This window comes from Monodelphis domestica, chromosome 1 (genome assembly GCF_027887165.1).
Source record: "Monodelphis domestica isolate mMonDom1 chromosome 1, mMonDom1.pri, whole genome shotgun sequence".
In the NCBI taxonomy this organism is placed as follows: domain Eukaryota; kingdom Metazoa; phylum Chordata; class Mammalia; order Didelphimorphia; family Didelphidae; genus Monodelphis; species Monodelphis domestica.
Window position 1 is genome coordinate 472,739,504 of NC_077227.1, and position 10,783 is coordinate 472,750,286.

The 10,783-nt window shown below is 43.4% G+C and overlaps 1 non-coding gene across 1 annotated transcript; it reads left to right on the forward strand.

The window, feature by feature from the left end:
* The first annotated feature begins 7,593 nt into the window (after positions 1-7,593).
* Positions 7,594-7,701, forward strand: LOC130456641 (U6 spliceosomal RNA). The gene has a single exon (XR_008915710.1). It is a non-coding gene; the product is annotated as a U6 spliceosomal RNA (small nuclear RNA).
* The last annotated feature ends 3,082 nt before the right edge of the window (positions 7,702-10,783 follow it).

Here is a 10,783-nt window from a genome sequence, read left to right on the forward strand (position 1 = left end):
ATGACCTTGGGAAAGTCCCTGGGCCTCCGATTCCTCATCTGTCAGGAGAGGGGATTGGATTAAGTGGTCTCTAAAGTTGTTTCTAACTCTGCCATTCTATGTTTTGACCTTTTACATTCTAAGGTTCTCTGCAGCATCAAGATCCTAGAACTCTAGGATCCATTGATTTGGGAGGGCATTGTTCTTGTGATCATTACTAGTGGAATTTGGTAGGCAGATGGCATGCTTCATGAATTGCCTCAGCTGAGCAAAGAGTCCTTCTGGAGGAAGTCCAGGGCAGGATTGCAAAATGGACTCATGCAACCAGAGAGAAGGAGTCCTGGGGCCTGGCATTGTCCAATAACCCCTGAAGGATCCTGGAAAGCCATAGCATTGAGGGCACAGTTGCAGAATCCATGACCAGCAACTATTATACGAGAGATTAGGCATCAAAGTGCCAATATTGGCAGCACCTTCTGTACCTTTATCTCTTCATTATCCCCCTGAACTCCTGGAAAACAATGTCTGTAATTCTGAACTCCCTTTCAAGCCCCGAAACAGCCTGTTCAGATGGTGAGCAGAGTCCCCTGGGGCTCAGAAGAGCTAAAGCTTCTTCTGGCTCTGAGGTCTGACAAGTCACAGCATTCCTCTGATTGTCCTAGAGGGCAGTCCCATTGCTTGGGCACCTGGAAGGAAAGCAAGAGAGGCTCCTGGGTATATTGAGGCAGCTGTTTGGGGATTTGAGAAGGGCAGTCCATTCCACACAAACCAGAATCCTAAAGATGCTGCTGTTGGAAACAGAGGAACAAGAAGAAAAAGGCAAGCACCTAAGATCTGAAAGACTTCCAGACTTATAGCTAGTAGACCTGAGTCTGAACTGCCCCCACCCTGTCCCTCAGCCTTTATAATTCTTTGAACCTGGTTAAGTTATATTACTTCTATAATAGAGACTGAACAACAAGGGTGTAGATCTCCAGAGCATGCCAGTCCCTCATTACACTTCTAAGAAACTCTTTCTTTAGCTGTAAAATGGAAACAATATTTATATTACCTTTCTCTGGGGCTATTGGATGGAAAGCACTTTGGAGACCTTGAAGGGCCTTTTCACTAGCCATCCCACAGTACTCCCCCCCTCACTTTAACCCAGAGAGCTTCTCTCTTCCTTAGTTGTGGTTGTGTCTCCTTTGTTTTCAAAGAGGACTAATGACATCACAGGGTGATGTCTTGACTTGCCCCTGAATTGGATTTACTTAAGTCAAAGTTGTACAAAGTCATCAGCCTCACTCTCTCTTCCAGAGTCATCAAGCCCAGTGGTAAGACAAAAGTCAGGATGACTGGAGATTGCCTGGGATGCACTGATGACCTTGGTACCTTCCATGTCTAACTAAGCTCTAAGTGCTCCACAACACCTGCTTCAGCCCCTTTCATGACCATAGGAACGAATTGTTCTCATCCTCCCATTCCCCAAGAGGGGAAGTCTTCACATGCTCCGGGTAGACACCCCCTAACTCCTTGAAGGGTTTGTAGCCCATGATTACACTGGTTTAGCCACCCTGCTGAAAGGTTTTACTGGGGGGTGACCACTGCACATGCTCCAGCTTCTTGAAGCCATAGATAAGAGTTGGGTAACAGGTGGAAACCAAAGGTGGAAGGGCAGCCTTGAAAAGGGCTCAGCAAGCCCTCCACTAGAGGTGCAAGTCCTCCCTGCACACCCCCCACACCCCTACACTGTCTTCTTTGAAGATGCACCCTGAGTGCCATCTTTGGTGTGAAGTCTTGCCTGATTCCCCAGCTTCTTGTACCCTCCCTCCCAAACTGCCTGGTATGTCTTTGTATAGTAGATATACTTATCTAAGAATTTGTTTTCCATCCCCACGGGAATCTCTGAGTAGGGATTATCTCAATCTTCATGCTTGTATGCCCATCAGCCAGCAAGTAGTAGGTACTTGTTGATTGACTAAAATCCTACATGTTTGTTATTATTATAGCCCAACTGTTGAACTCAGGAAGGGACCGGCCTCTGAAAAGGAACTCTGAAGGAAGGACAACATTTGCACAGACATTCCAGGGAGGGAGAATATAATCAGGGAAGATGTGGAGGTGAGATAGAGTATAAGTGAGAGTGATGATGATGGGGAAAGTTAGGAGATCAAAGAAAAGGGAGATATTGACCACAAAACCCACTGCATTATTCAGTGGTGGAAGGTCCTCTTGTAAGGACTGTTCACAGAGAAGTCATCCTTAAAACAGGAGAGGGATGGCAAGGTGAGTCCTCTGGGAAAAACTAGCTTCCTAGTGTTTGGGGGAGAGGAGAGATATGGGGAGTGTGAGGCAAGTTGGGAGTGGGGAAAAGACTGACTCTAAGGCCAAAGCTCTTGGCTCCAGATCTGGCCTTAGAACAACAAAACAAATACACAGCTTCCATTATAGTTGGCCTAGCTCTGGCTCATGTATTTGCAGCCAAGGATGAAGGATAAACAGATCCCAAAATGAACTTCTCTGCTCTAGAAGTCCCAGCTGGGGCCCTGCTGTCTAATCTAAGGATGGTCATTCTTTGACAGTGGCTTCAGAAAGGCTCCAACCAGTTTCTCCCCAATACCATGCCCTGACATGACCACAATCTCTGGCTCTCCTCTTCCAAATCCACAGGTTCTTAACCCCCACCATGGCCCTGAAACAAATTCTTCCCACCTTTATGAAATCCCAATTCACAAAAGAAAGGGTTTTGTTTTGTTTTTTGGCCATCCCTAATCTTCCTAGAGAACTTTTTCTGGATCTCTCCTTTGTTCCAATTGAATTATATTCTGCCTTAAATCAATATTCATCTCTCTATATAATGAATCCTTTGAACTAGACTGTAATCTCCTTGAAGACAGGAACTGTGAAATTTTTTATCTTTCATATCCTCTGGGATGAATCTATTATATGTAATAGGAGGCTAATAAAGGTTTTGATTGAATTGTGTAGAACTATTCCACCATGTTTAGCTATAGCTTTCAGTAATCCAAGGTTTCTTCCCCAAAGAGTTTATCCTTCTTAACCCACCCACCATTCTCCATATCAGGCACACCTCAAGGGACTCTGCACTTTCCCCCCCAGTTTTGGGTCCATGCTCCTTCCCTTAATTCATCAAAAACTGATCTGGGTTAAAAAAAATTAACTTAAAAATAAAATTAAAAACCTTTACCAGGAAAATGGGGGTAGGAAAAGGGAATGAAGCATGATCTTCTTTTCATACTAAAGTTTGTGAAGTTCACAAAGGCCTCAAGGTCTTTGTTTAACCCTGGCTGAAGCCCCTTTTAATCTAATTAAGGGCTTTTTTTTTTAACACAGACTGGAGCCAGGAAATTAAGGAGAAACGTCAGTATTCTCAGGAAGACCTGATTCAGGTTAGAAGAGACAGAAAAGAACCTGTTTGGGTGAAAGGGACTTCAGGGCTTGGGTTGGAAAGGTATTCCCAGCCTTTCCTGTGGGAACTCCTCTTCTGAAGTGGGTCCTCAGTGAAGGGCATTTCAGTGCTGGGGAAGGGACTGTAGCCTTGGGTGTGACTGGGTCACACCCCTTTTCTAACTGGGAAAGTCAAGCTGCCCAGTGCTGTCACTATTTGAGAAACAGATGGCCTCTCCTTGCTTTCATTTGTTCTGCTCTGTAATTAAACAGAACTGGATTCCAATGTCTTTGATCTCCAGGCTGAGAGCTTACCCCCAGAGTCCCTTCCCCTTGGGACTGGAGCTTGGGCCCTCCCCTGTAGACAGAGGTTCTGGGTGGCCAGAGATTACCCCCAAAACAAAGTCAGGCTTCTCTGCAAGCTGGATGTCAGGTACTACTATGGACCTCCAAGGAGAGAAAGATGGCACCCTTCAGGTGACTGAAGGCACTTGGTCCTTCTCCAGCTTCCAGAGAGTGTGGGAATCTAGTGCTCAGCCCTGACCTTCTCTGTCTCTGGCTTGGTGTGATGCCCAGTCCTCCTATAGCAGAGAAGACCCAGGGCTGTCTGGAAGCTTCTTCATCTCTTGTGGTGCTTCACCCCAGCCTAGATCTCACTAGCCTCACTTGTTCCTCCTTGACCAGGGTTCTCTCTTCTGGCAAAACCAGCCTGTTCCCAATTCCCCTATACATGATTTGGTCTTTTCTGCACCCGTGTGATCTCTGCTAAGCCATGCCTTACCTTTGACCCTACCGAGCTCAAAAGTCATCCCCTCCAAGAAGCTTTCCATAAGGACCTTGGCCCCTTTCTGATGCTGTCTTTACCAGCAGGACCCATTGGCATGACTCAGTTTGTAGAATCATGGACTGCAAGGGACCTCATGTGGTCCATGTGTCCAGGTCCAAGTCCAGGAGCTCCAAACTCATAATATTACAGATGTGGAAATATATGCAGAGAAGTTAAGGGACTTGCTCCAAGGTCACACAGGTAGTAGGTGGTAGAGACAGGATTCACTCAGGTTCTCCAACTGCAGGTACAGCACCCTTTTCACTGGGCCAGGCTGCTTCAAGTCAGAGCTTATTATTTGTGTTACTGGGGGCCCTGGACCCCACTTGCTGCAACTGTCTCCAAGTCTGATTCATATGCAAATATTTAGTCTTTCAGAGAGAATTAAATCAATGAGACCTTAAAACATGGTGTCAGAGGGGCAGCTAGATAGCACAATGGATAGAGTGCCAGGCCTGGAGTCAGGACAGAGGCTCAAGTCTTGCCTCAGAAACTTCATACCTTGGTTCAAATCTGGCCTTAGACACTTCCCAGTTGGGTGACCTTGGACCAGTCACTTAAACTCCCATTGCCTAGCCCTTACCACTCTTCTGCTTTGGAATCAATATATAGTATTGATTCTAAGATGAAAGCTAAGGGTTTAAGAAAAAAAGAAGAAGAAGAATTGATACTTAAAAAACAAACGGTGTCAGAGCTAGAAAAGGACCTTTAGGGAATATCTAGGCTAACTTCCCCATATTACCAATGAGGAAACTGAAACTGGGGAAATGACAGCCTCAGGTCACAGAAGAAAAGGCTAGACTAGAATTCAAGTCTCTTGATTCTTAATCTAGTCCTCCTTACAACATTTTCACTATATCAGGTTGCCCCTTAGATTGGAAGCTTTAGAAGCACAGGGTACCTGGCTTCTGTTTCATTTCTGTCCTGTTCCTCACCCCATTTCACAGATAATGGATACTGAGCTCTTTATATACTAGGAATGCTGATGGATGGATATCCATCAGAGGGCCTGATTTACCTTCTGAGACTCTTCGGTGTTGTTGGGATTCATTCCTTTGGGTTAAACATTGCTCTCTTCAAGTTTCTGTTTTAAGAATGCAAGTCAGTCCTGGGAGGAGGACAGATTCAATCCTAAAAGGCTTTAAGAGAAGGCTTTCCTTCCTGACAGGGAGGAACCAGGGTCAGTCAAGGCACATCAAAGCCTTCACAGTTTTGCAGAGGGCTGGCTCTTGGTCTGACATCAAACGGCACCCCAGGTGCTCCACTCTGTGCTCTCCTAGGAGGGAGGGAGGGAGGGGAGGGCAGGCCAAAACTCCCAGTAAAAGGCACCGGGCCTGAAGGGGGAACCCTGCTCTGCTGGACACTTGGGGGGAGGTAGGGACACAAGATAGAGGTAGGAATCTGAGTTTCTGGATATTGTTCCCATTTTCTAGATGAGCCCTGAGGTTCCTTCTTGTTTTAAATCTATAACCTTCTAATCCTGATTTCCCAAGAAATAGAAACCAGGACTGACTAGGGTAGCTTTGGAGGAAAACTAAATAGGATTTTAGAGACCTGAGAGGAATACAAGTTCCTAAAAGAAGAATGAAGTAAATGATGCTGAAGTGTTGTCACAGAAGTATAGATAGAAGGTAGACTGGTGCTAGGGAGTCTCAGACATCAATTTTTTTTTTTAAAGGAGATGACAGATTTCAGCCAAACGGTCTCCAACCTACCCCGTCATTTTACAGATGTGAAACTGAGGCACAGAGATTTTAAAATGGCTTGCTAAAGATGACACAGACTTTTTAGGAGAGAGCTAGGATCCAAACACAAATTCTCTGATCCTAAATTCAGTGGAGTTTATTTTTCTTTGTTTGTTTGTTTTTTTTTTTTTTTTACATTGTACCACACTGGGAGAGCTGAACTCCACAGCACCCAACTCTTAGGTCCTGGCTTTTCTCAATTTTCCTCCCAAGCCCAATGGCCCAAGGCTCTGAAACTTTCTCTCTGGGCTTATGAGAAACTGGGCCTTTGATGTGGGGAAAGTTGGGGAGGGATGGATGATGACATGGGCAGGGGGTGTAATTAGTCAAGCAAGCATGTACACACATGGATGCACCCACAGTCTTGTAGCTCCCCCACACATGCCTCTTACCTCGATAAAAGTACTTTCTTTTCAAGAAGAACAGAGAGCAAAGGATTGGGGGGGGGGGGGAGGGCCATAACAAGAGACTCACTAAATGCAAAGTCTCCTTTTAAAGCTGACTTTGCCTCCATGATTTCCTTCTAATCTCCTCTTCTCCAATTTCCAATGATTGCACCCCTATTCTCTCCAAACCTTGCTACCTCCAACAAATCTATCCAGAACTCACTTCCAGAGTGATCATCTTAACGAATACCTCTGATCACATCACTCTCTTGCTCTGCAGCCCCAGCTCCCATAGACTATAGATAAATGTTAGGCATCATTAACCCAATGAGGGCCTTAAAATTTCTTTACATAGCATTATGCTAAGTCTAATCAGATGAAATTCAAAAGAGAAGCATAGTCTTGCACTTCAAAATTAAAAAATCAACTTTTCCAGATGGGTTGGACAGCAGTTGTTCTTAAAAAAGGTCTGGGAGTTTAGTGGATCCTCAGCTGAATCATCATCAGGGTGATGTGGAAGCCCAAAAAGTTAATGGGATCTTGGACTGAAGTAGGAGGGGCATAGTTTCCAGTAGCAGGAAGACAAGTGTCTCAATGGGTGGATTCTGCCCTCCTCAAAGTTTATCTCAGGTATACTATACAGGTCTGGGCATTATAGTTTGAGGAAGACACTGAAAAGCCAGAGAGTGTCCATCAAATGGGCAACTAGGTTGGCGAAAGGCTTTGAGCCTGTGTCATAGGATGGATGGCGAAAGAGTCTAGGCAGATTTAACCTGGGGAAGGGGAGATCAAAGAAGGCAATGCAATAGCAGTTTCTTTGTATCCCTGTCACTTAGGAGGATGCCTGACACATAAGAAAAGCTTAATAAATGGCTTTTTTTTTTAATCTATTGACTGAAGTATTTGAAGGACTGTCTTGTGGGAAAGAGATTAAACTTGTTCTATTTGTCCCCAGAGAGCAGAACTCAGAGCAAGGAGGGAAGGAAAGTTGCAAAGAGAGAGTCTTGATGTCCGGGGAAACGTCACAATAAGAGCTATTCCAAAGTAACCCCAAATGGGCTACTCTAAGGCTGATGGACTCTTCCTTTTGAGTGAGTTTCAAGAAGAGGCTGCACACATAACCACTTGTCAAAAATGTTATAGTGAAGATTCTTTTCAAGTATGAATTATACTCAATGGCCCTGAGATCCTTTTCAACACTCAAATTCTGGGATTCTTAAGGTCACCCTTCACCTGGCCTCTACCTACCTTCCCAAACTTATCTCCTACTGTGCTCACTTTGGCAGTACATATACAAAAACTGGAAACAAGCCAGAGAAGATTAGCATGACCCCTGTGCAAGGATGACATCCCAGCTTATATCCCACAATCCATTTTATGAACTCAATAGCCCAGGCAACCTAGGACACATCTTCCAGAATATTTCTTGGCTTCTCCTGCTTCCATTCTTTTGCAATTACTATTCAATGCCTTTTCCTGAGGGGCTGGGGTGGGAAATTGAGAATTCCAACTTCTGCTTCTCTGGGCTAACAATCCTCAGCACACACAGGGACACACACACTCAGATATACATATATACATATCAGACACATATGTATGTGTAGCATATCATGCAACATGTGTAAGACAAACATAGCAAGACACACAAGATACATAAGACAACAGAACCATCCATAATATAGTCACAGTGGATAGAACACATACTAGTCATAAAATAATGCATACATAACAGATAACCACATGCACACAAGCTTTCCTCATTAAAGGTCTAGCTGACCCTTTCCAGATGAATCAGGCTGCCTAAGAGGCCCAGGGTCTTCCTAGATAAACATAATCTATCCCCTTAATAAACAGTGATTCTCCAGCCCAACCCAAGGACCATAGCAGATCTAGGCCACTTCCTGACATGGACCAGATGTCTCTGTGTCCCCTGAACAATTCCATTATCTTCAGAGACCCGACCAACCCGCTGGGACTTCTTTCCATGTCTGTTTCCTAAGAAGAGGAAGAATAGAAATCTGGGAGCTGGCTGGGCATGAGAGGTAGGAACTCTGGCAACTTGGGTTGTCCTCTGTAAGACCAAGACATGCCCATTTCTCAGAAAGATATAATCAAGGAATAAGTTCTTTAATATATTCCCAGAGAGGCAACTCTATGTTCAAATCCCAAATTACAATGGATGAACTGCTTATATGCAATTCTGATCCCATTTCTTCCCTTCGGTGAGCTTCATTTTACTCATCTATAAAATGAGAGAATTGGTCTAGATGATCTCTAAGCTCTTATCCTTTGGGAAAGAGTGACCCTATGCAGAGAAGAATGTAACCATAATCTATTCCTTTAAGACCCGGGTGCCCTGGTCTCGAGAGTCAAATCCATATTGCTTCCCAATGTTTATTTTTTTCTCTTTTTTTTATTTAGAATATTTTTCTATTGGTTACATGATTCATGATCCCCCCACTCTTTACTTCCCCCCTCCCAAAGCTGACAAGCAGTTCCACCGAGTTATACATGTATCATTGTGCAAATCCTATTTCCATGTTATTCAGATTTGCAGCAGAGTGATCTGTTAGCATCAAAATCTTAATCACCTCCCTATGGAACTATGTGATCGATACTTCCCAATATTTCTAAAACACAGATCTGACCATGCCACCTCCTTCTACCTTCCCCCCAAAGATTCAATAGTTCCCTATCAAATAAGGTAGGACCGCCATCTTATATCTTCAAAACGTCATTTATTCCATTTAGAAGTGTAACAGAAATATGACAACAAAATCATGTTATTTATATTCAGGCACAATTGCAGAATATATGCCTATATCCTTTGGAGAGTCAAATTCTCTGGCATTAATAATATGTGTATTTCAACAACCAACCACAATTCCAGAGGACTCAAAATGAAACATGTCACCCACTTCCTGACAGAGAGGTGATAGACTCTCAGAGTACAAACTGAGGCATAATTTTTTTTTTTCCAGGCACGGCCGGTGTCTACTTTATTTTGTGTGAGTATATGTGTTTGGAATAGAGGTTTTATTTTTTCTTTCTTTCTCATTTGGGGAGTGGGTGGGAAAGAGAGAATGTAGACAGGAAAATAAGACTTCATTTTAAAATAAATAAAATCAAGTTAAAAAAAATGTTTAAAGACAGTTATTTGCAGAATCTGAGTTAGAAGGGTGCTCAGAGGTCTTCTAAATCAATCCACACAAGAATCCTTCCCTTCTCCAATATCCTTAAATGTTCCTCTGAAAGGCTGCAGGGCAAGAAACAAGTATACAACGTCCCAGGTCAGCTCACTCTACTTTGGCATTGCTCTGATTGCCAGGAACCTTTTCATTACATCTAAATGAAACCAATCTCTCTGTAGTTTCCAGATGTGGCTCCAACTTTTGGCTTTTGTGGCCAATCAGAACAAGTTGAATCCTAAAACAGCACTTTAAATAACAATAACAGCTGACATTATTTACATAGTGCTTACAGTGAGCCAGGTACTATTAAGTATTTTACAATTATTATCTCATTTGATCCTCACAACAACTCTGGGAGGTAGGTGCTATTGTTCCCATTTTACAGATGAGGAACCCTAGGCAGATTAAGTGACCTACCTGTAGTCATACAGTGAAGCTTCTGATGCTAGATATGAATTCCTCTTTTTTTAACAAGTTTTTTTTTTAGTTACATATAGAAACAAAATTTTTTTAAACCCTTACCTTCTGTCTGTATATTGTTTCCAAGGCAGAAGAGTGGTAAGGGCTAGGCAATGGGGGTAAGTGACTTGCCCAGGGTCACACAGATAGGAAGTGTCTGAGGCCAAATTTGAACCCAGGACTCCCCATCTCTAGGCCTTGCTCTCAATCCACTGACCCACCCAGCTGCCCCTAGAAACAATTTCTGACAATTGTTTTCTGACATTTTAGAATTCAGATTTTCTCCCTTCCTTCCTCCCCCCCCCCAGGCAATAAATAGCCTGATATAGATTAGTTATATCAATGCTTTCATGTAGTATATATTTCTATATTGCTCATGCCTTGACAGAAGACACATATCACACATACAATAAAAAACTCATAAAGGAAATAAAGGACAAGATGGCATGCTTTGATCTGCAATCAGACTCCAACATGCACTCAAGTCGTCCAGACTTTGGGCCCAGGGCTCTTTCCACTGCACCTCCCAAAGTCTCCTTTTCTTAGGCTACACATTCTTAGGCTTTTCAACAAATCCATATGACAATGCCGATAATCCCTTTGCTATCCTGGTTACACTGCTCAAGAGAGTCTCTAGCTTGACAACCTGCTCTCTAAAATCTTCAAAATTTAACACCATTACTTCGGATCTGCTCTGACCAGGAAAAAGTATGACAGGATTAAAGATCTTCTTCCCATTAGAACAAACACTTCGTGAGCAGGAATTATTTTATTCTTTGTATTTGTAACATGTAGCAAGCTTAATCTGTG